Source organism: Pieris napi, chromosome 17 (genome assembly GCF_905475465.1).
Source record: "Pieris napi chromosome 17, ilPieNapi1.2, whole genome shotgun sequence".
Lineage (NCBI taxonomy): Eukaryota > Metazoa > Arthropoda > Insecta > Lepidoptera > Pieridae > Pieris > Pieris napi.
The window spans coordinates 8,531,431-8,544,258 of record NC_062250.1 but is presented as its reverse complement, the minus strand read 5'-3'; positions in this window follow the sequence as shown (position 1 = coordinate 8,544,258).

The window sequence follows — 12,828 nt, the reverse complement described above, 5'->3', positions numbered from 1 at the left end:
ACATTTGAAGGTCGTATCTCTGAGGGAAGAAAGCCGATTCCACAGTTCGCTAGTGATGATGATGTATGATTTACATGCAATTCTTAAATGCGCACACGGAAATAAAAATCAATTGCTGCACAGTACAGCCATGGTTCGACTTCAGGTTGCGAGCCACACTCAATATTATATACAACCAATACAAAGGAGAAACATTATAATGATAAATAAATAATTCAACGTAATGTAGATAATGCTTATTATAGCAATTATAATATTTTCTCTGAAGTCTTGTTGACGGACACGACTTAATCTCGTCAATATTATCTGATATCTTATTGGTCCACTAATCCAAAGCTTAAACCAATAAGTAAGGAATCTCCTATTCTAATAATCTCTAAGGAAGCTCTTATTTTTGAAGAAGCATAAATAAATTGAAAAGATTTTAATATAAGATACTAGCAGACTCGGCCAAGCGTTGCTGTGGCTAAGGTTTTTGTTATATTACATAGTATTAAACTATTGTAGGGAAACGGTAGGAGAACACCAGTTATTAAAACGGTACTTTCAGCACAGCGCCGTCTGTTAGAATTGTGACTATCAAATAATAAACAAATATTTTGCAATAAAATAATATTGCGGGTATAAATTGAAATGTAAGCTATCTTTTTTTTTAAGTTGGATCAAACTGCACACGGTGTGCAAATTTGATTGGTATCGGTTCGGTAGTTTAGGAGTCCATAGCGGACAAACAACGTGACACGAAATATATATGTAGTAAGATTATTAGATACTTTATTTTTTAATTATAAAATTGTGTAACGAGGAACCTCGTATTTATTCTAAGTATTTTGTTGATCACATACTTTCAATTTTAGAAATTTAATCTTACAAACCAACTTTCCTTCAAGAAAACGGCGTACCAATTTTTAAAGGGCCGGCAAAGCACTTGCGAGCCCTTTGGTAATGTGAGTGTCGATGGGCGGAATCAGTTAACATGACAGCCCGTTTGTTAAAAAAAAATATATATTTTTCGTTTAATTCATGGCTGATTACATACTTACACAATTAAGAAAATAATATGACCTCTATTGGAGCATTACGTTCACAGAGTCATGTTAGAAGAACAATCCAAAACTGAAAGGCCTAAAAAAGGATACAACTAAACTATTCCGTCTAATATGTGTAGTACCCAAGATGAACAACAATGTGATATATCGGCTGGCATCTCATTAGAAGATTATAACGTGAGGAGCAAAAGGGCAGACCTAATTGAAAAGTCAATTTCCGTTAATTTTCTTTAATTAAAAACATTTAAGGTTCAGTGACCTTTAACAATAGATTAAGGCTCGCTTTTATTAAACCTCCTATATTACAACTCACAGATTATATAATTTTGTTGTATATTTATTTTAAATTAGTAGCATTCATAAGGGAAATGAGTGTAACGAGTATATTTTATTATTATTTATTATTATTAAAAAGATAAAATGAATGGCTGATTTTGTAGAATCTCCACAATTATTTCGAGTTGAAAGGCGTAGACTTTATATGTGTGTTTACAGACTGTGATACACACAATAAATATATAATTATATATAATTGCTTAACATCATTTTGTCATAATTCACAAAAATTACTTAAAACCAATTAATTGCGCAGAAAAAATACTACGTTCAATGTAGTTGACAGTTTGTAAAACTTTAGTATTTGAAATGACTTTCCTTGTTGCTATGGTTCACTTCTAATTAGCTTCTAATTACTTAAACACAAACATTAAAAGTCACTTTGCGAACCTCCCCCGAAGTATTAGTGAGCCTCCCTTGTCACTAGAATATTCTAAATTGTACGTTCACCGTTGTTTTAACGCTCCGTTTTCTACCACAACGGAACTCGCAATACCGTCTTCACCATAAGGGCACACGGGGCCCGTGCCCAGGGCCCCCATTCTCGGGGGGCCCCGAAGGACCGACAATTTCTCCCCACATTTATTCTCAAAACATTTTTGTCGGACACATTACACTTTTTTCACAAATCAGTAATCAAAAAAGTTATCAGAAGCATTATTCACATGGCATATACTACGTCATTATATCGATAACTGCGCCTATTCCTACTGTACTTATTAATGAGGTTATAATATAAGACTCAAGAGAAATCTCGTAAGAAACCGTTATCGTAATCGTAACCAAAAAACCAGCAGCATTCTAATATCATTAATGACTTAATATATCATACTGTATTTGATGACCTAAATGGTCATACTTAGTAAAAATTTTTTGCTAACCAAGAATTGGCAGGCACAGACTACATTGTTCATTCGTTTTTATTAAATGTCATTAAAGATAAATCACAACTCTAATTCTTGTATTTCCTTTTACGTATTTCTATACCAAAAATACAGTTAAACAGAAAACTATCTCCGTATCTTCCAAGCATCGAAAATGATAGGGATAATTTTATGAACAACCGTTAAAATATAGCGAACTTGGTTCTTAGTAATTAAGTAAATAAACAATACGTTTCCTAAAGTTTTCGATACTTTTTATTTAATTTAAGGCGTCTGCAATTTTTGCGGTCAATGAACTCCCATACCTGAAATATTATGTATTGTGGGTGTGCGACAATATTTCTGACTACTCAACTTCACCACCAAATTGTATGTATTCTATTAAAATATTTGTACATCAGTGGTATTATGCATTAATTACATAAACTCTAAGGCAATTTACGTTCTAAGGTCAATTTCAGTTAATTAAATGATATTTAATTGTCTGGCAGTCTTTATACATAATCGTGTAAATTATTACGCTTGAAGTGAATTCTGGCAATACGTGTAAATAATGAATTATTTACACGGCTTATCAGAATGCCAAATCGTAAAATGACTGCTTTACGACTGATTTGAGCGCAACCGCCACTGCGAAAACCGCTGTGAGAGTTCGAAAAGTGAGTTACAGAATCGCAAGGCTGAAAGGACTTGGTCAGGACCGAACGCACTGGTGATGGATGTCAGTCAATGACCATTTATCTATTCACTCAATTTCTTATATTTAAATAGAAAACTTCGTATCTAAGCCTTAGTACGTTATCGCTCACACACAGTTCTCTTTTAGTTGCATTTGACTATTTAAAGTGGAAATGTTAGTGATTTAAACTACCCACAATCATATTGACTAGTAATCACTTTAACCTGTAAGTGAATTAACAAACGGTTGAGACCTTTAATAGAGTTAGGAATTTGCCGGACGATAACTCCAGAGTTTTGAAACAAGTTAACGTTTCATACAAATTGTTCGTGCCATTTATTGTTTTGGTTTTTATGCTGTTTTTGTTTCACTTAATGGATTGGGGAAACAATATTATAATGGGAAGCCCATACTTCATAATGAAAACTTAAGGCAAAAGTATTTAGATTTCTCATTTTACATAATAGGAAACATTCATGTGACAATTGACGTATGATATTAATAATAATAATAATAATCTTTTTTACTTCTCTCACATATACATACAAGGTTATTATGTTTAAACTAAGATGATTATTAAGAAATTCTTAAACGAGATGTTATCTAGACTTCATCAGAAATTTTCTTAAACTTATTTAATTTCTATATAATTAATTTATATACCATTAGCTTCTTTAAAATTGTAATGCCATATTATTTATACGTGCCTAAAGCCAAAAATATGTCGTATAATTTAGCTGCAGACTTTGGAGTGCCATAATTATGATACGTCGTAGTTATAACTAAATAATGTCTATGATCACAATTATTATATTTTTTGTCATACCGGTATATTAGGACATTATTAATAATTTAAGTATTATCTTCTAATATATAAAATTCTCGTGTCACAATGTTCGGGCTCATACTCCTCCGAAACGGCTCAACCGATTCTTATGAATTTTTTTATGCATATTCAGTAATCTTTCAAACCTCTAAGTGATAAGAGGTGTCCAGTGTTCACCCCAAAATTTTTATTTTTGGATAAATTTTTATTTTCTTATTTTTTTGTTATGTGGCCTTAAAAATACATACAACCCTTAATATTCACCCCTCTATAATTAACCTCTATTTTTTATTATAGAGTTTATTGAACTAAAAAAATTCCTATAAATAATATACATGGCAAAACAACGTTAGCCGGGTCAGCTAGTTAATTATATAATTGATTTTTTTTTCGGGAACGGAATCTTGCCGTTGGGCTGAAGCGCCTTGACAGCTCATCCCAAGCTGTCTTGGCGAGCGTAGCTTGGCTGGAATTGCGTATGGGTGTCTCCTACGAGACTCGGGCCTCGGCTTGGGTCGCCCTAGGGTTGTCAATTGCCTAAAGGGCAGGACGGAAGCTCACTGGAGTGAGCGAAGTAAGTAATAAAGGATGCCATCTCCGGTGAAGGCGGTTTCTTGCCCTACTCTGACTTTGATTTTGGTTTGCCGCGCGGGTGGCTTTTAATTTGTCGTTAGCTATCGTAATTGGATTATCCGGCGTACAAAACTCTCGGTACTCTTATAAAATAGCAAATCATCAAACAACACTTATTTTAAAACAAATATCGCAAATTAATTAGCACCTGTCTAGCACTAGTCCCAGGCCCTTTTATCTGTATATGAAAATACTTCGACATGTAAATTACAGTAATAAATACTCTAATACGATTTTAACATTACCTATATGTATCCAGTGTGTATCATATTTTCATTTATAATTAATATGCATAAGGTTTTATTTTATGCACTTTATAGATTACACCCAAAACATTTTTTACCTCCGTTTATTATTTTATCACGATAAATATTAAAGCAAATGCGACGCGAAAATGACACAGGTGATAGTTTGTTTAATATCTTTACTTGTTGTAGCCATAGACCAGTGCCGATAATTTTTGAAACCTAAAAAAATTACAGTAGGATGAAACCCATTAGAAAAGCAGGGGAATATGATCAAAATGAAAGGAAAAATAAATTACGGTCGATCTGAGGTCGGGAAGGGGTCGGGGGGGGAGTTTTAAGGGTAAAAAACGGTTTATCTCGATTTCCGGCAAAACTAAAAGTCCTATCGAAGAAAGTTAAATGGCAAAGTTGTAGGTAATAAAAAGATCTAAAACTTTTGTATTCACACATTTTTCACATAACCTCAAAATTTATGTGAAAAATTCAAAAAACCAAGTTTTTGGTTTTTAATTTTTATCTTTAACAAAAATATTTTTTTTTTAACGAAATTTGGTCAAAACTTACCTTTCTATGTCCCAAATACACTGTAATTTATTTGATTAAAAATATTTATTTGTTCACCTTATTTTGAATTAATATCGAAAAAACACCCTAATTTTCAATCGAAAATTCTGACGTCAAAATTTCAGCTTTTTTCAAAAAGTTGGTGTGCTTTCAGTTTGTTGAAATCTCTACTTTCCTATGGTAAAAAAATATATATATATTACCATAGTAAATCTTCTCAGAAAATGCAAAAAATCGTATGCAGTAACGCCCAGACCCGTCATCCCCTTCCCTACTTCTCTATGAATCTTCTTTAAATTATAATCAGATGCCTATTTATTACTATTTTAAGATAACTTATATATACCTGAGTGACCTAAAAAAAAAATTTAGCCTATAGATGGGCTAAAATTTTCGTATTTCATAGAGAAGTAAGGAAGGAGATGACAGGTCTGGGCGTTACTGCATACGATTTTTTGCGTTTTCTGAGAAGATTTACTATGAAAATATATTTATATTTTTTTACCATAGGAAAGTAGAGATTTCAACGAACTGAAAGGACACCAACTTTTTGAAAAAAGCTGAAATTTTGACGTCAGAATTTTCGATTGAAAATTAGGGTGTTTTTTCGATATTAATTCAAAATAAGGTGAACAAATAAATATTTTTAATCAAATAAATTACAGTGTATTTGGGACATAGAAAGGTAAGTTTTGACCAAATTTCGTTAAAAAAAAAATATTTTTGTTAAAGATAAAAATTAAAAACCAAAAACTTGGTTTTTTGAATTTTTCACATAAATTTTGAGGTTATGTGAAAAATGTGTGAATACAAAAGTTTTAGATCTTTTTATTACCTACAACTTTGCCATTTAACTTTCTTCGATAGGACTTTTAGTTTTGCCGGAAATCGAGATAAACCGTTTTTTACCCTTAAAACTCCCCCCCCGACCCCTTCCCGACCTCAGATCGACCGTAATTTATTTTTCCTTTCATTTTGATCATATTCCCCTGCTTTTCTAATGGGTTTCATCCTACTGTAATTTTTTTCACTTTTTATTTATTTTAAAGGCTATCTGCACTGGTCTACCATGTCAAAGGTAAATTATGCATCTAAAATTTGTTACTAATAAAGTATATAATAATAAGTTATAAGTTTCTTAGTCCTGTCACTCATTCCATGGATTCCTTAATATAGAGTGCAGGCCTTCTCCAAGCTCATATTGTACCCAATCTATCTATTTCTTTTCTCAGCTCTCTATCTCTTTAATTGCGTCTTACCACACTGTTAGTGTCTTCTTTGCTTCTACCCTACGTGTGTGCATTATTTCATTTTAATATTTCATAAGCTAAAGAAAATACAAAATGTTCGTTAGGTCTGAATCTAAAAGCGGATGTAAGGTGATTGGCGGCCGGGTTGCAATCTGTTGACTTCCGCTTGTTCCGTACAAGTTGTCAACTGTACTGGGATACAATCTGTCCATCTTACAGACTCGCCTGAAAATTTTGAAAACCGTTTCAACTATATGTAAGATTTTTCAAGAATAAGACAAATAGGCAGGAGGCTCACTTTATGCTAGGTAACACGGCCTGTCATAGATACTCACAATGCCAGAAATCTCTCTAGTGCGTCGCCGGTTTTTGTATACTTGTCCGATCTTTTATAATCTCAGTAATACCTCGACGGGCCGCTATTCGCATTTAGTTGTGGTGCGCGGCGTAAAGTGCCAGAAACTCCTTCGAAACGAGGGGCATCAAGGTGATACAGATAAATGGTAATATCGCAAAGAATTATTGTTCTATTATTAAAGGGACTTTTCCTTAAACCCTCAATAAACATGGGCCGATCCTTTCTGGATCTGTTATTGCGTCTGTTTAATTAGCCTTTTTAGACCTTTCCTGACAGCTTAGCTTGGAGGGCACTGGAGAAAGCCCTTTACCCGTGTGAGTGGGAATATGCTATTTAAAAGGGGCAGAGGGGTTTGGAGGTCGGCTCGGATATAGGCATCTGCTTCTCAGAGCTATACTACCTGCTTTATTTCACAGCCCCGGCGCAGAAGTTTATGAACTTTTATTCTTTCTTTCTTCTTTCTCTTTAATTTCGTTCAGGATTTCCCCTCTTAAAAACTTCCAGCTTTAATATTGCCATAATGAACGCGAATGCGTTGCCGACTTTTAAAAACTGGGCGTTGTAGTTGTAACGTTGTGTTAACGCCTTCAAGCTTTATACTAAATCTCAAATTAATTTTGGTTGGAGGCAACATTAATTTTATTATCTGCGAAAATTGTCGTCAGTTTTGAAACTGTGTGAAGGTTGTATTCAGAGCCGAAACAGTTATCGGCACTCGAAGATTAATTGGAAGAACTCTCTTAGATAAAATACTACTAGCGGAAACTGAATTACTATCGAACATATTTCTAAAGAAATACTAATATGTGAATTTAGAACTAACACACAATTTTTACTCATCACACTGTTTTTAGTGTCAAAATATTACAGAACACTAAGATTGTTAATGAACATTACCTTAGTTGACCTAGTGGCTTCAGCGTGCGACTCTCATACCTGAGGTCGTAGGTTCGATCTCCGGCTGTGCACCAATGGACTTTCTTTCTATGTGATCATTTTTTTTCTAATAGGCAAGCAGGTGATCAGCCTCCTGTGCCTGGCACACTCCGTCGACTTTTTGGGTCTAAGGCAAGCCGGTTTTCTCACGATGTTTTCCTTCACCGTACGAGCAAGTGTTAAATGCGCATAGCCGGGGATTGAACCTTCAACTCCATTGTTACATACGTTGTTATTAAGATTATTTACTTAAAGCTATGTGCTTAAAGAGAAATAGCAGTAATAAAATCTTTATAAGTATGTACTTAAAACATCCCTATAACACCTTTTTTTAACCGACTTCCATAAAACCGAAGGAGGGTTTATCTGTTCGATGTGTAATTTTTCGTAATCTTTTCGTTTAAACCGCATTCTTTACATATTTGCTACACACAGCTTCCAGGAAAAATTTAGGATATGGCTGAAAATCCCTCATAAAATCGATATATAGCTAAAACTATAATAATATTAAATTAGTATTTTTATTCATGTTATAAAAATATTTATCTTTAAAAAAATAGTGTATTAAAGGTTAATATTACATGACATCAGACATCAATCAAAACATATGTTATTTTATCTCACATAGTTGAACATCTATCACCTTTATTACAAATATGAGAATATCAGTGCTACAGCTGTACTCGCCATAAATATATTTATTATGTACTGTTCTTGATATTTTTGAAGTTATACTTCTTTAGGCGCGTTATGAAAAATTGATGAGAGTGAAATTTTACGATGTGCGCGCACCGTGACACAAAATTATCAGTATGAAGTTGCCCACTAACGAATTCTTTTTAAACCAGCCAGGCGCCGAGCGTGCGCGAGCGAGATGGGAATAAGACAATCTACAAGTAAAATGAAAGAATATGCGTGAAGTTAGCAGCTATGCCAAGAATTTTATATGACCATAATGACCTTTTTTTTAGGAGTTTTAATTATTTTTTCAAAGAAATTTAGCAATGCTCTTTTTTCATAAGTCGGCGTTCAGCCTGACGCTCGATTTTTTAGGTTTAAGGCATACATGACCTCAGAATAGGACCAGTTAGGACCTACTGGAGAGGCCACTCGCTCTTAATTTTTAAAATAGATGGCGCTTATACTTTTCGTTAAGACTCTAACTCATTAAATAGTTATCTGCCAACTTGACGTGGCTATCGCTAACTACGATTGTGAATGTAATACATTCATATCTGTATTAAAAAGGTTTTTATTAAAATTTATACTCTTGTAAGAACAAATTCGACGTGTAAAATCTTGCTATCCGTGGTAGGGGTAGAGTGGGAACCAAGTTGTTTCCATATTTCAACGAGTAGTTTGGCCCTGAGAGAAGTTTTTGCCTCTTTATCAAGCTTCTTCAAGCGCTATTTATATTAAGATATGTGTACCGTGGCGGCAGAAGGATTTCTGTAACTATTACTAATACGCCATTCTTTATCTAACTATACCGACGTTCCACAACTGAACGTCTTTAAGGCGCTTTGCGCACCAACACTATGTGGCACTAGCAGCCCACTAAAATATTTTTGAACCTATTCAACTTTTGACTAGGGTCCTTCGATTATCTAGTTGATAAAAGGGCCTGGGACTAGTGCTAGACAGGCTACTTCTAATTAATTTGCGATATTTGTTTTAAAATAAGTGTTGTTTGATGATTTGCTATTTTAAAAGAGTACCGAGAGTTTTTTACGCCGGCTTTTTCTCTCGGCCTACACCCTCTGTCTTCTTTGCCGATGAGTAGGGATGCCTACAGATTCAAATTTAATGACGTGGAATAAGTGATAAATATATTTTATGTTCTATAATAAACATATTTTTATTTAAGAAAAGAGTACCAAATCTTAGCAGACCGCTGTGAGTGTCTTAACATTTAGTGAGCCAACGGACAGGAGCCCGATTGTCAACTGTTCTATAAAAAAACCTTTAATATGAGTAATTTTAAATCACATTACATACCATAATCTTATGTCAAGTTAGTATTAAAATAAAAGAGCCTATTATATAAAAAACCAAACTGCCCCTATCTAATTTATTTAATTTGGTGAGGTCTACGTTAACCTAAAATGTTTTAATGTTCCAGAAAAAAGCCTTAGAAACAAGCATGGCATGTATCGAAAATGGCAGCGTACACACACATACTAAAAAATACCTTTTTAAATTCAATAAAGGTATTTTTTACTTTTTAGTACATTTTGAGTTCGACTATATTCTTTGTTCAAAAATATGTATTTTTTAACAATCGAACAAAACCTGTTTATAATTTCAGATAATATATATAACCCTGATAATAATTATTTAGCCCGAAACAGAAGTCGCTAGAGAATTAGTTGGAACTATAGGCATGACCTGATTACCTAGATCTGTGGACCTTGAATATCCTAGTATTTACCGAGTACCCAGCCGAGGGCTTCCTATCGGTTGGGCGCATCGGAAATCAAATCATTAAACCGGATTAAACTGCTTTCTTTTATTATTATTTTTTAGAAAATACTTACTAAATACATAAAAACACAAAAATGTACACTACGAAATATAGAAAAGCTGAAAAATATGTGTAATTTTAAAACATTTATATATAATTTGTTTGTTTTTACAGACTATATACAGTCATACAACACAAAAAAGAAAGCAAGGTAAAATAATACAAAATAAATAGAAATATAGTAATTTAACATACAATAACTTACATATCTATATTTTATTGTCAAACTTTAAGCACGCCAAACGTATCTTAAAGGCAAGGCATGGAATAACATATTCGGATTTTAATCCAATCAAATGTATATCTTAGTCCGTTATATAAAATTAAATACAATTAAATTGTATACCTTCAAGACGCTTCTTAAGGAAAATGCGAAATAATTGCTGTTTCAAAATATATCAACAGTATCAATCGACTCATTGAATCAAGCTAATTGAATATTTTGAAACCGGACTAATTCAAGTATTACGAAATTCAATATTTTTGCCTCGACATTATTCACATTTCCGACGTTTCGTTTAATGATCAATTCATAAGGAAATTTCAGATTCACAATCAGTTTCCCAGGCTAGTAGGAGATTTTTTTGTATTTTTAATAATATATTAGTATTATTTAAAGTTATTGAATGGTATACGAGACCAGTAATTCCGTGTTTTTTCGCTTATTTGTCACACAACTTTATATTACTTAATTTAAAAAAATTGATCAACTACGCAACAAGAACCGCGCTATACAATATTGGGATTTTAAAATTAAGACACACGATAACGCAAGAGCCTTAAAAAATCTACGAATTAAATTATCAAGAAACTACTTGTTCGTAAAATTCAATCATTGTTAGATTAATCTGTGTGTTTATTAAAATAGATTGTATATTTGTTGGATAGCGATTAAGGCTTGAAAAAGTCTAAAACTATTTCACTATTCATTACTTTTACCGCCCATAACTTATAAACGTCACTTTTGTCATCTATGGGAATCAATCTTTTAATAATCATAAAATAAAATACATGTGCTAAAAAACTATAAAGCAAATCTACGTAATATTTCCCGTAGCCGCAAACGATGCGAAAATGCAATACAAAATATTTAATTGAATTTGTAGTTAAAATCAAAATTGACAACGCGGAATTGAAATCGCATATTGATTGGCGCGGTGCAGCGACCTTGAACCGTTGGAATGTGGGTCACACCCGCCATCTTGTCTCACCCAACTTACCTGAAATTATGTACGGAAATTCTAATTACTCATTTGCTCACTTTTTTCATAAAAGAGCATCAAAACTTTACATAGCAATTCTATCACATAAAATATAGTTTTGTCGAAGTCCTGACAGGACAGTAGATCAGAACTTCTTCCAAAATTCACAAATAAGGTGTCGGGAAATAAATGGTTAACTGTAGACATTTATTTACAGCATATCTTTGATTAACCATCGTTGCCGTCCAAATCTCACAATTACCCAGATCAATAATGAAATCTAAAACAGAAATATTGAACTATTTCTTAAAATTATTACATAAATAAACTAAAAATGTATTTGAACTTATATGTGATATAATTTTTTTTACAGGAAAAAATACTGTTCTATGTTCATTTGTTTCTTAAGTGTGGTACTTTTTTAATTTAGGCCACCAATGAAATGTTAATTTAGGCATCCTTGTTGTCATAATCCGGAAGAGGATATCAACCGGATAGGCAGGTGTGCAGTGGAATGCAAGGCTGTAGTCCTTGAACTAACTATTAGGTCAGGCCACAGGCCACGGCCGTGACACAGAATGCTTCAAAACATCTGGACGACACATCTGCATTCTTCTATTGTCACTTGGAGGATTCAAACATAACTTTTTAATTAATTTATTGCCTATTATCTTACCGTGTATGGGTCTGAAAATTCTGCGGTTTTTATTCAAGCGCTGCGCCATGATACTAATCCGGATTCCGTTAGAAATTGAGGTGTTAGTGAATTCATACAATTATTGGATTATTGTCAAATCCTCATGATATTAAATTTGTACTAAGTAAAGTATTTTAAGATGTTAGAAATAAACAAATATGAATAGTAAACCATTTAAAATTAATCATTATGGTACTAAAATTCATGTATTATTATTTATTTTATTTATATATACGTAATATATAACATATATTATTAATTATTTTTGATACAATCTTCCAACTTACCGTAACTTTATATACGGTTTATATTTAGTTTTAGTTATTATTATATTTGTTTACTTATTAATACATAAGTTATATATTTTATTCAGGGACAAAAAAGATTGTCAGGTCTGCCCTGCAATCCTGCCTATAGCCTTGCACCGGTGACCCAAAAACAGGTTCACGGTCTTCCCAGGGACGCCGCGTATGGATTTTGTGCGAGGTTGCATTGAATAGTTTTTTATGTAATTTTATTGGAACTGCAGTGTAGTTTTTCTCTTATAATAATTTATTAACATTGCCGCATACTTAAGCATTAATTAAACATGCAAATACAACACAACTAATTGTAAATGTCTAAATCTTTACAAAAGTACCA